Here is a 15083-nt window from a genome sequence, read left to right as displayed (position 1 = left end):
TTTTTAATTTATTTTGTAAAGTAGTGTTTATCTTAACCTGACTATTCATGCAACAAAGCAGCTCTGTGCGGAAAACTTCCAGAGTTAGAGCTCTAGCAGACCTCTCCCGAATACCCACTCAACATCTTCACTTGCTTGAACATAAGCATTTCAAATATAACATATCCAAAAGAGAGCTCTGGGTTTTCTGCTCTTCCCCTGCCCAAACCTGAGACTCAGAGACTCACTAAATAACACTTGCATCTACCCAGTCACTCAAGCAGAAATGTAGGAATCATTTGCGATACTTTTTTCCTTTGCTACACATACACAAGTTATCAGCAGTTTTTGTCTCTCTTGTGTCTTGTATTTGTTCACTTCTCCTTGTCTCCACAGCCACCGTGCTAGCTCAGAGCACTGCCATCCTGCCTGGACAGCTGCCTCCTGACTGGTCCTCCTGCTTCCTCTCTTTCCTATCTCTAGTCCTCTAGTTTTCCACACAGCTACGTGAATCATCTCTCAGTGGATTATGTCAGACCTTATTTAAAAGTCTTTAATGGCTCCTTATCACATTTAGGATTAAATTCAAGATCTTTATCTTGGCCTACAGTTCCTAAAGAACTGGTTTTTGCATACCTGTAAAACCTCATTTTATGCCCTTCTACCCCATTCTTGCTATCCTCCAGCCATTCTGGTGTCGTTTCCATTTTTTTCCTTTATGGTCTTTGTATATTGCTATTTTATCTGTCTAGAATGTTCTTCCCCTTGCTCTTCCCAGGGCTGGCTCTTTCTCACAATTTAGTTTTAGCTTCTTGTCCTCAGAGAAGCCTTCCCTGACTGCTCTATCTAACCACCATATATCACCCTCCCCCTCCCCACCTCATTTCAGCATCCTGGTTTTTTCTTCAAAGTCCACACCGCAATTTTTAAAGGTGTATTTTGTCAACTTAATGTATGTATCTTCCCAGCTAGACTGAAGCTCAAAGACATATATATCAAATAAATGAATTAGGGCAAGGGCTATTTCAATTTTATTTGCAATGAGCCAAGAACCTGGCCTAGCACTGGTCCTTATATGTAGTAGGTAGTCAAATATTTGTTGAAAGAATGGATGAATAAGCATTCACTGAGAGACTTACATGTATTAAGCTCTGTGCTAATCCATGGGATCATACCACCCAGATAGTAGCCCAATCTATTACAGATTTATTGTAGACCAGAGGTTCTCAAACTTTTTTGTCTCAAGACCCATTTACACTCTTGAAAATGATTGAGGACTCCAAAGAACTTTTGTTTATGTGGATTATACCTATAAATATACATAGTTTTAGAAATTAAAACAGAATTTAAAATGTATATTAATTAATTTAAAAGTAGGTAGTCCATTACATGTTAATAGAAGCAACATTTTTTAAATTAAAAAAAAAGACATAATTCCCCAAACAAAAGATTACTGAGAAGAGTGGCATAGTTTTACATCTTTGCAAATCTCTTTAACATCTGGCTTAAATGAAAACAGCTAGATTCTCAACTGCTTCAGCATTCACTCTGTCATGATACCACATGTCATATAGCCCCAGGAAAACTCCATTGTACACTTGGGAAAGAAGTGAGAACTGCTATAGACAATTTAGAAGATAATATTTTTGATTGAGATGGTGCTGTGAGTTCTGCATTCACACTTCAAACCACCCTCTTTTAAATATAAACTTGTAATGATCTAGATATATCCAACATCTGTATGGATCAAAAACTGAACAGAAAAACAAGGATTTGTGGGGTTAAAGACATGAACCTGCTGGACTTCTGATCTTTAAATAGGCAGAGGTAGTTAACATTTTGACTGCTGTGGATTAATGAGGTCCAGAAGCACCCTGTGCATATTGAGGTCCCAGGCTCATTGTGTCAAACGGGCTGGGGTGATATTCTCCTGACATGAAATGAGACTGCAAAAAGCCAGTAATAGTTACTCAGGGCTCCAGCTTATATTATGAGCAGTGGCAGGAGATAAAAACATGGCCATGCAGAGTGGACCCAGTCTAAGCTTAAATTTTGCTCAGTGACTAATATTACCCCTTTATCACATGGCACAGAGCCCCCAGTTGATGATATAAGACTTGTCTCACGACTAAGTTTCTCAGGGGCAAAGCAGACACTACCAAAAAAAAAAGGCTAGATATGGAGGGAAGAGATGGGTGGGGTGGGGGGGAGATATCCCATAGGAGAAACACTTAGAAATTAAAATTGCAAAGCACTCAGTTAAACATAGGAAAACTTATAATAAATAAGACAACAAAGTCAGTCAGGATATGAATTCATTCCTGACAAAATGCCATTCTAACAGTTTTAGTTTGACTTTAAGATTCTTGAAAGATAAAGAACAGTATTCATAAAATGTTCATCCATTTGAGAAAGGTGGATATAAAAAAGTACTGATTAAAAATCTTAGACATGAAAAAAAAATAGCCATTGTAAAACACATCAAGGGAAACAGTACATTGGATGCAGTTAGAAAGAGGAGTTACTCAGAAAACAACCCAGAAAAGAATATGAAAAATAGAGAAGATAAATGGAGGATAGATTAAGAAGGGCCAATATACTCTAAAAGGTTGAGAAGAATAGAATGGAGTTGGAATGACAGAATATATTGGCCAAGAATTCTCCAGAATGGAAGAAAGACCTTCATTGGTCACACAACTCCTGAGCAGGATAAACAAAAATAAATCCATATGTAACACCTTTCGAAAAGCTACAGAGGGAATAACCAATGTTAGGAACATTTAGATTATAGCACACCTCATCAGCAATGTTAAATGTTGAAGACAATAGAATAATATCTTCAAAATAAGGAGAGAAGATAAGGGTCACTTTAGAATTCCATACCTAGGTAAACCGTCATTCAAAAAATATCTTTTAAAGCCATCATTAGAAATACAAATAGACTGCCTGAAAGGCTTATTTAAGGATTTATTACAATGAGAAAAAAAAGAACCTAGAGGGAAGGAGTAAAATTCAAGAAACAAGAATAAATTATCAAAATATCAATAAATATAATTAATCATTGACTGTAAAAATTGTGCTTTTAGTTGTTTTAAAAATGTATAGCTAAAATTCTAGACAATAACCAGGAAAGTGGGAATAGGAAATTCAATGAATTGCTAAGATATGCCAGGATCCTTTATTATTTTATACTCTGTTAAAAAATATGTACTTGTATATACATTAGGAATTTAAAGATAGACAATAAAACAACTGAAATATAATTCAAAGCTTGCAAATTAGCAAAGGGAAAAAAGAGAAGTAAAGAAAACTTGATCAACTTAGTAGAAGGCAGGAAAGGAGAAAATAAGAAGCAAAGGAAAAGGCACATTTAACAAGCAAATATATCAGAAATTTTAAATGTGATCGATTAACTCCCCTATTAAAGGCAGACTTCTAGATTAATTTCTTTGATATCTGATTTAGAGGAAATCATGGACTTGTTCCTACCTAAAAACATGGCCTTGAAATATATAAAGCAAAAGCTAAAAGAATTACCAGGAGCAATGGATGAAACCATAGGCATAAAGGGAGATTTTATTATAATTATTTAGAACTGATACATCAAGTAGACAGAAGATTAATAAGAATACTGAAAATGTAAACACAAAGAAAGCTTGCTCCTATGAACATAAATAGAAATTGGTACCTGATAGTTAAAGAATGCTTATTCTTTTCTAATACACTGAATAATTAAAAATTGATTACATCCTAAGATCACAAAGGAAATTTTAACAAATATCCAGTAATAACATATAGGCCATATCATTTGGCTATAATGCAGTTAAGTTAGAAATCTATAATCAAAAGATTTTTAAAGAACTTGAAAACCTAAACATATTCCTTAATGTGACTAAGAGGAGATCTAATTGAAACAATGGAATATAGTACCAAACAACAATGAAATACATGGAATGCAGTTCAAGTGGTACTTGAAGGGAATGTTACAGCCTTAAATGTACCTGTTAAAAATTAAGAAAGGTTAAAGGTAAATGAGTTAAATATGCAACTTAAGTTGCTAGGAAAAGAAACTCAAATAGGTAGAAGGAAGGAAATAATAAAATAACAGAAATTAATTAAATGGAAAAGAAGAAAGAATATGGTCAAAAGACCAAAAGCACTTTAAAAGACATAAAATTGTCAAATCTTTAGTGAAACTGATGATAAAAACAAGAATAGATTAAATGATATTAGTAACAGAAAAGAGGACAAATTATTAATTACCAATGAGGACTAGATTAAAAATCAAAAGAATACTGTGAATAATTATGTGCTAGTAAGTTTAAGTGAGGTGGACAATTTTCTTGGAAAATATAAATGACTAAAATTGACTCAAGACAAAGCAGAAATATAAGTACAAAGCTAAGGAAACTAAGTCAAAAACATTCCATGCAAAAAGACATCAGATTTAGACAACTTTATAGTGAGTTATATTAAACTTTCAAAAATCAGAGAATCTCTATTTTTTATGAACTGTTGTAGAGAATATAAGCAGCAAGGTAATAATCCAAATAATTTTATAAGGCTAGTGTAACCTTGATACCAAAACGAAACAAGTATAATAAAGTAAGAACTTAGGTGCAAAAACAAAAGTAAAATATAACCCAGTAGTATCCTCCTGTATGTGTATATAAATCAGACCCTCATAATCATGATTAAGTAGGGATTAGGAACGCAACATGTTTCAACATCAGAAAATTTACCTTAATTCTCCACATTAACAGATTATATAAAATAAAGTATAATCTTCCCAATAGATAATAAAGTCATTCTATAAAAATTAAACTTATTCATGATAAAATTTTTAGAAAACTAGAACTAAAGGGAATTTCCTTCCAACAAAGAGGCTCTACAAAAAAGCTTATTGTGAACATTTTTACTTGATACTGAAAGAAAAGTATCCCCTTTCAAGTCTAGAACAAGACTTATTCCATATCACCCCAGAACGCATTATGATAGAAATGAGATATAATTGTCAATAAAAATTAAGAATTGTCATTAATAAACAGTTTAACATTTTAAAAAATCCAGGAAAATCTGAGAGAAACTATTAGAACTAACAAGGAGAGGTCAGCAAATTCACTGGATTAAAAAAATCAGCATATAAAAGGCAAGAGCAGATAATTCTTCTCAGAAACTCATAACCCAAGACAAATCATGAGAAAATATTAGACAAACTCAAATTGAGAGATTTCGTACAAAAACCTGACTAGTACTCCTCAAAACTGCTAAAGTTATGAAAAACAAGGAAATACTGAGGAGCTGTCACAGCCTGGAGTTGTCTAAGGAGACATAACAACTAAATGTAATGTGGCGTTCTAGATGGGATCCTGGGACAGAAGGAAGACATTTATGGAAAGTTTGTAGTTTAATTACTAGCTTTGTACTAATGGTAATTTCTTCATTTTGACAACATACCAAAGTTAGGTAAGATGATAACATCAGGAGAAACTGGGTAAGGAATGTTTACACTATCTTTGCACCTTTTCTGTAAATAAGTTATTTTTAAAAAGCTATACTACTGTTGTAACCCCAAAATAACCAGTTAGGTAAGTAATAGGAAGAAAGACCTCCTAAAGTCAAATAAGATCTTAAAGGGAAAAAAATTACAATGTACTGTTGATGGCTGTAGATGACATGAATAAATGGGTAGCACAGACCATAGGCAAAGATGGGAGGTCTTGATAAAACGTTTTCGGTTCTCTTTAAATTTCTCTATGGATTTAGTAAAATGTCAGTCGAGGGCTAAGAATAGCCAAAGACACTTTTGAAAAACAAGCTAGGGCAATTGTCCTTCCAGATATCAAGATACTGTAAAGCTCCAATAATTAATATGATGTGTAAATGCATACAGATAAACAGATGGGCCAGTGGGACAGACTAGAGAGTTTAGGAACAGGTCCACTTGTACAGAAACATAACATTATGTCAGGAGAAAAATTAGATCCATACCACAGAACATACATAAAACTAAACCTAAAAACTAAAACTTAAGGCTATTATAATATCTTTATGACTTCAATGTGGAGAGAGATTTCTTAAGGTATAAAAAGCAGAAATCTGAAGGAAAAGATTATTAAATTTTACAGCACAAATATTTAACATTCTTCCATGACAAAAGATATTGACGCCTTTTAACCTTATATGGATTTTAGACTTATATTGAAGTGTGACTGGGGTAGGGAACAGGAGGTAATTCAAGCTGCAACACGATGTCTTATTCTCAGTTAAAGAAGATCACCCTGGATGCTGTCTAGAGAATATTGGAGGGACGGGTTTGGAATGGAAGCAGGTAGTCAAATGAGTGGGCTAATATCTAGGGGAAATCATGGTAATTAGGACTATGATGCAGAGGAAAAACGGGACAAATTTGGGATGTATCTTGGATGTAGAGTCAGCAGGACTTGCTGACGAATTGGATGTTGATGGTAAGGGAAAGGGGAATCGAGAACAATTGCGAGATTTTTGGCTACTGCAACTGGTGCTGTTTATGGAAACGGGGAAAAGGGAAATTACTATTTGTTTTCAATGTTTTGAGTTGCCTGTTAGGCATCCTGGTAGAACAGTCGGCTGTTAAGCAGATAGTTGGATATATGAGACTGGGCTTCTGTGGAGAGTTCCGGGGCAGAGGGAGCTGTTGGCATGCAGGTGCTATTTAAACCATACGGCTAGGTGAGACTGCTACCTAGGGAGTAGACGTTGATGGAGAAGGCTAGTGACTGAGTTCTGAGCCTTGGGATTGAACAAAGCAGAAGCCAGCTAAGAAGACATGGGGGGAAAACCAGGGCAGTATAGTGTCTCTGAAAATAAGATAGTTTTTGTTATCATTGTTTGTTTTAATGAGGATGTTGAGTGTTACTGAAAGATCAAGTGAGATTAAGAACAAGTTTCTTAGCCACATGGAGAACTGCTGAAATTGCCAAGCAGTTTCAGGGGTGTGGAAAGGATGGAAGCCCGTGTGGCATGCCAGGGGGAGAGAATGTGCGGTAAGGCTGTTGAGTCGGTGACAGAAGACCACTCTGTCAAGAGGGCTTTTTTGGTGGGCAGAGGGAGGGAGTGCTGAGAAAAGGGGTAGTAGCTGGAGAAGCTCTGAGAGCATGTGGTATGTGATGGGAATGAACGACCTGGGATCCAGAGAAAAATCTGTGTTGCAGAGAGGTCTTTGAGAAGGAGAGAGGGGATGGGGTCCCTAGATTGCATTAAAATCACCTCCTAAACCATAACCAGACTTTAGCATCCCCTGAGGAGCTCCAAAACAAACACCTCTCTGGGACCCTGGGCACCTGCAATGTTTGACAGCTCCCCCAGGGGATCCTAATGTGTGGCCAGATTTGAAAACCTCTGACCTAAGGGTAGTACCACATTCACTTCTAGTGGTGCCTCTAGAATTTCTATAGAAGCTCCTGGGGAATACTTTTCAAAGGTACAGAGCAAACACAATGTTTTCATTCAGATTTTATGTTTATGTGGCACTGCTGGGTGAGAAGAGGCTGCTGAAGACTTGGGGAGTTTCAAACATCCCCCACCCCAAAAGCCAGTAGTTCTTAATGTACTCAGCAACCACTGATTTATAAATATTTGTACTTATTAAGTATAAAATTTTAATTTGGGTATCATGTTCTTTGTGCTTAGGTAACCTGCTTTTTGTAAATAACTGTATCTTATGAATCTTTTCCTTTAAAATTAAAATCTTACATTTTAATTGGCCACATAAAATTGCAGTGTATGGCTTTGCCAGAATACAATTTAATTCTTCTACAGAGTACATTTTTCTAACAAAAAATGATACTACGTGAATATGCCTGCATATAATCTTTCGTACCTCTTAGCTTAGTTCGTTTCCCTTAGCTCCTGGAGAGTGGAATGGTTGGATCAAAGGGTGCATCAGTGAGCTTTCTGTAATTCATTGATTCTACTACTGGGAAAGAAATGCATATTTCTGGCCAGGAGATTCCAACAGCATGGACTGGAGACGGGAAAAATCCCTCCTCCATCTTCCTTCCCCTCATCCCTTTTCCCTAGAGGTAACCGGCTAACAGTTTCTTGTACGCTTTCCCAGAGGTTTTACCTGCGTGTGTGTTCATCCCTAACGAACAAATGAAAACACTTACCGGGTCGTGTCTACAAACTTCGGCCACTTGAGTGCTTGACTAACTCTGTTGAGTCCTCGGCCCTCGTTCGTCCCGAGCGGCGCTACCTCGTCGTTTCCCGCCGCACACATGTTTCCTCACGCGTCTGTGTGCCCCGCACGGCCGACGGTCTGGGTGGACCACGGGGGGGACTGACCCAGCCTGTCCCAGGCGGCGGCGCGCGAGGCCGCCTCAGGAGAGTGTCCGCTAAACCGTGCTGGTCCGGGCTCTCGCTTTTACGTTTCTTTGGGAGTCAGGTCGTGAGTTTTGTCCCGTAGGTCTGTCAGCCATTTGTATTTTCCTGTGAATTGCCAGTTTCCTCCCTTTTTGCCCATTTTTCTGGCTTGGTTTGGTCTTTACCGTATTGGTTTCCAAGAGGTCTTCGTTTATTAGGGAGTTAGCCCCGTGTCTTTCATGTGTCCCAGGCGGAAAAGTCTCGTCTCCCACTTTCTCGTTTGTCTTTAACTTCAACATACATATTTTTGTCCGCCGGATTTTCATTTTCTTAGACAAATGTATGGGTTTTTTTTTTTCTTTTTCTTCAGAGGTTTTGCGTTTGGGAGTCGTTAGCGACCCTTTCTCCGCGTCACCCCCCTTCTTTGTTTGGGGGTCGCACACCCACTCCCCCTCCCCCTTTTCCAGACCCTTCCTCAGGGCCCCTAGTGTTGGCTCCGTTGACGTCAGCCTCCTGCCTTCGCGCCAAGCCGTCGCCACGGCAACCGCGGCCTGATTGGCAGGGCTTGGGGGCGTGGCGAGGGGGGCCCAGGGCGCGTAGCGCTGCCGCTGATTTGCCCGCGCCGGGGCCCCGCCTCTGCGGAGAGCCTGACAAGGAGTCGCGGGCCGGGGCTCGGTGCAGACGCCGGGAGCCACGGGAGGACGAGGCCGGAGCGGAAGAGTGGACATGTCCACCGTGGGCTGGTGGCGCCGCCGGGTGCCCGGGGCCGTGTGGGGGCACTAGACTGTGCGCGGGCTGCGCCGTGGCCGACCTGTTGGCCTGGGGCGGGGCGGTGCCTTGAGGTGCGGTGTGGCGAGGTGAGTCCGGCCGCCTCGGCCCACACCTCCGCATCTGGACGGTGCGCGGGGATAGGACGCCGCAGGTTCGGGACCCTGATCAGCGGGCGGGGGCTGCCGCGCTTGCCGCAGCAGCGCCATTTTGCGCTGCCGGCCGGAGTCTGCGGTGGGGGCTCCTGTGCCACCTTTCCTGGGCGTAGTGGGGGACAGGGATGGCTGGCCGTCCTGGGCAGGGGGCGGGAAGGCCGCGGGCTCCTGTCAGCGCAGTCCGCTGGGGTGGGTGCCGGAGAAGTGGCAGGCTATCCCTAACGAGCGAAGGAAGGCTCAGCGCGCCGCCCCCCCCGCGCCCCGCCCTCCCGTTTCCTCGGCTTGGTCGGGGGGCTGCAGAGGACACCCCATCCTACGGGGTCCCAGATTGGCCAGGTCCCCTCCGGCCGCCCCTGCATCCTTGCCGGTCTTTGGGGGCGGGGCTTGCTTGCCGCAGTGGCGGTGGGAGGAGCTGAGGGGCGGGGCCGAGGGCCGTCGTGCCTGCGGGATGTTTTTCTCTGGGCGGTGACAGACTGCGGACCCGCCCACCCTGGCGTCACTTTTGATTGTCGGATAAGAGTGGCTGCGCAGGCGTTGTCCTGATTGGTTGGTGCGGGCTGGGGTGGGGCCAAGGGCTGTCTTGACTGCAGGTCTCAGAAGAGATCGACTGGTCGAGCCCCGCCTACCTCGGCGCCATCTTTGATGGGGGCGGCTGAGGCTCGCTGCGCATGCGCGGCCTGGTCTCGGCTGGCTGGCCGCAGGGGCGGGGCTGAGGGCAGCGGTGCCTCTGTTCTTTGCCGTGATTGAAGGCTGCGGGGGTCAAGCTGCCTCACGCTTTCTTTGCTGGTCACGGGCCTGGCTGCCGACGCTTGCCGCGGACGCTTGCCGCGACGTGCCACCCTGACTAGCGTAGGTTTTGAGGTCTGACGAGATTGGGCGACGGCTGGTGACTGGGGGGCTGTTTCATCGGCTGGGTCCATGTGGCCCAGAGTTTGCCGACACTGTTGTTGCTGGAGAGCTGTCTGTCCTGAGGGACAGGGCTACGGGCTGTCATTGTGCCCGCTGTTTCTCTTTGGTTGGTTTGGGGGTTGCAGAGCATCACCCCTTCCCCTGTCGTTGCCTTCCTGGAGTGCTTTCACCTTGGGATGTTTCTGGCTGCATCTTTTGGCTGGGGGGGTGGGCTGGAGCGGGGGGTGCCGCGCAGCCGTGTTTCGCAGGTGCCCTGTCAACTGGGCTGAGGGGGTGGGGCCGCGGGCCGTCTTTGGGGACTGACAGCGCTGCAGAGCCCTGCCCACTCTGATCCTGTGCTTGTTGGCCGACAGGTGGCGCCGAGGCTTATTGTGCAGGCGCTGTAATGAATGAGGGCGGAGCTGCAGGGGGCGGGCCGGTGGAGGGGCTGCAGAGCCCTGCCCACTCTAGCGCTGTTTGTTGGCCGTCAGGTGGCACCAAGGCTTACTGCGCAGGCGCCATCTTGAACGACTGTGGGGCTGCAGGGGGCGGGCCGAGGGTGGGCTGCAGAGCCCTGTCCGCTCTAGTGCTGTTTGTTGACTGACAGGTGGCGAGCGAGACTTACTGTGGAGGCGCCGTCTTGAATGACAGCGGGGCTGTCTGCTGTGGTGGGCCCAAGGGGGGAGGGGCTTTTATGCTTTGTGTGACTAACGGGGGACTGCAGACCATTTCCCATGTAGCGCTGTGTACTTTGGCCTAGGGGTGGTAGCTGAAGCTTACTGTGCAGGCGCCATCTTGAATGACGGTGGTACTGCAGGGGCAGCCCGAGGGAGGGGCTGCAGACCCTTGCCCACCTAGTGCTCTGCCTGCCGACAGGTGGTGGCCGAGGCCTACTGCGCAGGCGCCATCTTGACTGACACTGGGCCGGCTACAGGGGGCGGGCCTGACGCCGGGGCTGCGGAGCCCTGCGTCCTTTGCTTGCTGCGCATGCACCCTAGTGAGTGCCAGTAGGACTGCGGGGCAGGCTGCGTATGGCGTCCTGGGAGACGGAACCCACCCCGCCGTCTCTGCTGCACAGGCTCCAGGTGGACCGCTGCTTGCCGTTGCGGCACATCTGGGCGGCCGCGCGACGGCACCGTGTTCCTTGGAGGGCGTGCAGAGCCTTGTCCCTGGAACTGTGGGATGGGTTTTAACTGCGCATGGCCAGGGGTCACATAGGAAAGTGGGAATTTTAATAGATTTGGGGAAGGGGGGGATCTAAGTGAGAAGGCGGAGGAGAGGGTGGCAGGCTGTGAGGGCGGTGGGAGGTGACGTGAAGGAAAAGGCCCCAAGCCCGTAGACAGCCTGGAGAATGCGGAGCGCAGATGGTTATGAGGGAGGCGTGGCGTGAGAAATGATGGGACGGAGGAGGGTCTGGCAGGTGGGGCGGGGCTGGGAGGGGTGGCCCCAACGGGGAGGGGCGGGGCGAGAGGGAGCAGCCCTGGATTCCTTGTTTGTGGGCGGGACCTAGTTATATATCCGCTCATGACTGATAGCGTTAACATAAACCAGAGCCATAGTCTTGAAGGTGCGTCCCCTAGGGGCCCCTGATTGATTGAACGTATGCTTTGAGGCACAGTGGGACTTGAAACATGTAGTGTCGTCCACGGGGATCATGTTGACAACCTCAACTATTGTGTAAGGTTAAATAATGATACCATTATCTACTGGTAATGTTGATGATAATAGCATTAAGATTGTAATATAAGCTAGTCTTTCATGCTACTTAGGGGTACAGCACAGTAAAATTTCTGGCATTTCATCACTGGCTATCGCATGGCAGAACTGGAGTTTCACTCACCTTTCTAAGGGGTGCCTATATCATTATTCCACAAGGTTTCCATGAAAAATGTCTGTAGATGTACTGTTTTCCAAAATGACGTTAGTTGATCTGTAATTGCCATGAGTTCTGAGGTTGAGTTCTCTGAGCCTCTGCTTTTTTGTGTGTGAAATAAGTAGAAAATAATGTTGTGGTGGGAATTAACAGAGATGCTAAAAGTAAGGTGCTAATAAGCACTGTATGAGGCACGTAATTAGCAGTAAATAATACTACCTTCTTAGCCATTTTTTCCCTCCAATTTGTACTTGCAGTGTGTGTCCCTTGCCTTTAGAGGGATGGCCAGTGCAGCATAGCTAATAAGTGGGAGATTGTGGTCTTAAATAGGATTTCTCAATCCCAAGTCTTTACTGTTTTGCTCTGCTTATTAGAGAAGTTTCTAAGACACTCAGAGATTGGCTTGCACACGACTGACATAACCTCACTGGAAAACAGCTATGATTATAGCCAGGGTACAACATACACCCCAGTGAGCAATGCCAATGGTCCTTCCACCCTGGGAGGAAAAGCTGTTCTTCTTGGTCTCATTTTACCTCTACCACTGTAGGAGGTAAAGATGCACCTGTGTGGGGTCATTTCCAGCCTGGGAAATTCAGTAATTGGGAAGTAAGTTCAGTGTCTCACATTTTCTTTTCCTTCCCCAGCTTTACCCTCCTCTGAGACGACTTGCAAGAGGAAGAGGGACTAGATCCAAACGCTAGGTGGCGGTGTCCAGGTGAGCTGAATTCCCTCCTCACAGTGCCACACCCATCCTTGGAGTGAGCACATCCTTCCTCAACCTGACACTTTCCTACTGTACACGTGTTCCGTATGGCCACACGAGCACCCTGTGTGCTCTGAGAATGCACAGGCTCTTCTGGTAGATCATGTGTTCACCAAATTCTCCTTGGTCTTTGCAACATTCAGCTACTCCTTCAGGCGTGCCCTTTCTTTCTTATTGGGTGAATAAAGAAACATGAGAAATTCATTGATTCATCTATCAAACATGGCCCCAAGTGGAAAAGGAAGTGTTTTCCTGGAGCTCATAGTCTTTTGGGTAATGAAAGACATTGAAAAAATAATTGTGTGATTCATGCCTTTGAAAGAGAACGTTCACTTCAGGCAGTTAACTAAATCTGGGAGAGGCCATGTAGGGTCTCCCTGAGAAAGCGAGGGACATTAAGGCTGAGCCCTGAAGCGTGGTGGATGGTAGTATGTCGTGAGAAGAGCAGTCTTAAGGGAGCTAGGAGTCCAGGATCTAGTCTAGGCTAGAAGCCTAGAACAAAGGAAAGAAAAGAGTGGTGTTTGAGGTGAGAAAAAGGTAAAGTGGGGCTGCACTGTGAAAGGCTTTGCAATCCATGGTAGGTAATTGGGCTTGATCTGAAGCACCATGGGAAGCCACGGAGGTACCTAACCATGGCAGCACCATGATAATCAGATTTGTGTTTTAAAAATATCATCTGGTTGCAGGGTTCAGAAGGGGAGGGTAGAAACAGTGGGTCCAGGAAGACCACCTCGGATCTGGGTGAGAGATGGTGGCTTGGGTTAGGGTCACAGAAGAGGGATAAGTGAATTTGGATGGATCTGAGAGAGGTACTGAAGAAAGGGACTCAGTAGGGCTTGTACTCTTTGTTCACGGTTTGCCGACTGATTCAGACCATACTCAGTGAATCATATCATGGGGGGAAGTGAGCAAAATAGCCAAATATTGCTCATTCCATCAGCAAGCATTGATACTGTGCCTGATCTGGGACATGATCATGCTGGACTTCGGGTCTCCGAAAGTGAGTGACATAATCCCTGGTCTCAGTGTCTATTGAATGAGAACTCCAATTAAGTGGAGAGTAGGAAAACATGCTTACCAAGATTGGTGGCCATGCTGATGGCATATTACCACCCAGGGAAAGACTAACATGCTGTCCCAATGAGCCCCCGGGGGTGGGTTGGTTTTTTCTGGCCTTGGTGAATGCTCCAGACAGCGGTCCAGTGTCTGGCGCTCAAGCCTTTGGAGACTCAGAGGCCCTACTTCATCTGAGGACTCATCTTACATCAGTAGATCAACGTTAACGAAGCTAAGCCATAATGAATTATTGGTTTATGTCGGAAAATAGTGTGACCAAATACGACGTTCCTGTTTTCTCAATTTTGGTAATAGATTTATGGTGGGAGAGCACTGCCTCCGGAACCCAGATATTCAAAAGTACGCATGACCAGCACATTCTCTCCCTGTAGGCAGACCTACATGGGAAAGGAAGCCATAGTGAGAGCTCACTTGGTGAGTATAGAATCAGAATGAGAGGATGTGGAAAAGCTCTGGGAGCCCTGGCCTGTGAGGTCGCCTGGGGATACCATCTGGTTGCAGTGAAGCTCTTGCTAGGGTCACCAGGACACCAGAAGCCCCTTTTCTGCAGCCCCCGCCCTCCCCAGTCTCCATTCACATTAGGTCTGACCAGAGTAGCATGCGCTCTCCTATAGATGGTTAAATGAACCATGCTTTGTGGTCTGCCTTTTCATGCCCTCACCCCTTTAAAAAAAAAAATCTGATCAGCCAGTTACTGATGTAAATATTGGTCGGATATGTCCTACTGGCACAGAAGAGGTTTTATCTCTTTAAAGTAACTCTTTTTCTTGAATCATTTGGGGGCTGACCATAAAACTAAACTCTTAGTTACTGTTGCGTCTTCTTTGAAATTTTTGGGGAAATCCCTCCAGAATGGACAGCAAGAAGGAACTTTTGCTGCAGAGTGGTAAGTGCTCAGGTTATATAATGGAGGCAAGCCCAGGGCGGCGTGGCGGTTGTCTGCGGGGAGCTACCTGGGAGTCCCGAGGGCGGGGTCGCGGCTGGTATGGTAGGGGTAGTGGTGGTTGACTTCATGCTCACATCCCCCTGTGAAATTGTTACCCAAACAGCCTCTGTTGTCCACATGTACCTGTTCATGGTTGACTGGACGAGACTGGACGCATCAGCCTAGAGCAGTGGTTCTCAAAGTACGGCTCCTGGCGTGCTTCCTGGATGGCTGTTTCCTGGGGAGCCACAGACCTCCTAAATACCCACCCCGGAAAGGCTGGTGCATTTCTCCCAGGCACCCCAGGCT

The 15083-nt window shown here is 44.9% G+C and overlaps 1 protein-coding gene across 8 annotated transcripts in view; it reads left to right on the top strand.

Moving 5' to 3' along the window:
- The first annotated feature begins 8985 nt into the window (after positions 1-8985).
- Positions 8986-15083, top strand: part of PEG3 (paternally expressed 3) — a 31227-nt gene continuing 25129 nt past the window's right edge. For 4 of the 8 annotated variants that reach the window (XM_057534039.1, XM_057534038.1, XM_057534040.1 and 1 more), the window contains exons 1-2: positions 8986-9179; positions 12654-12724. The gene's annotated coding sequence lies outside the window, so the exon portion shown is untranslated. The remainder of the gene's footprint in view (positions 9180-12653; positions 12725-15083) is intronic. The other 4 variants (XM_057534044.1, XM_057534042.1, XM_057534043.1 and 1 more) reach the window with 1 other exon arrangement.

Source organism: Balaenoptera acutorostrata, chromosome 19 (assembly GCF_949987535.1).
Source record: "Balaenoptera acutorostrata chromosome 19, mBalAcu1.1, whole genome shotgun sequence".
NCBI classification, from domain to species: domain Eukaryota; kingdom Metazoa; phylum Chordata; class Mammalia; order Artiodactyla; family Balaenopteridae; genus Balaenoptera; species Balaenoptera acutorostrata.
The sequence above is the reverse complement of the archived record's forward strand: the minus strand, read 5'-3'. Positions and strand labels throughout refer to the sequence as shown.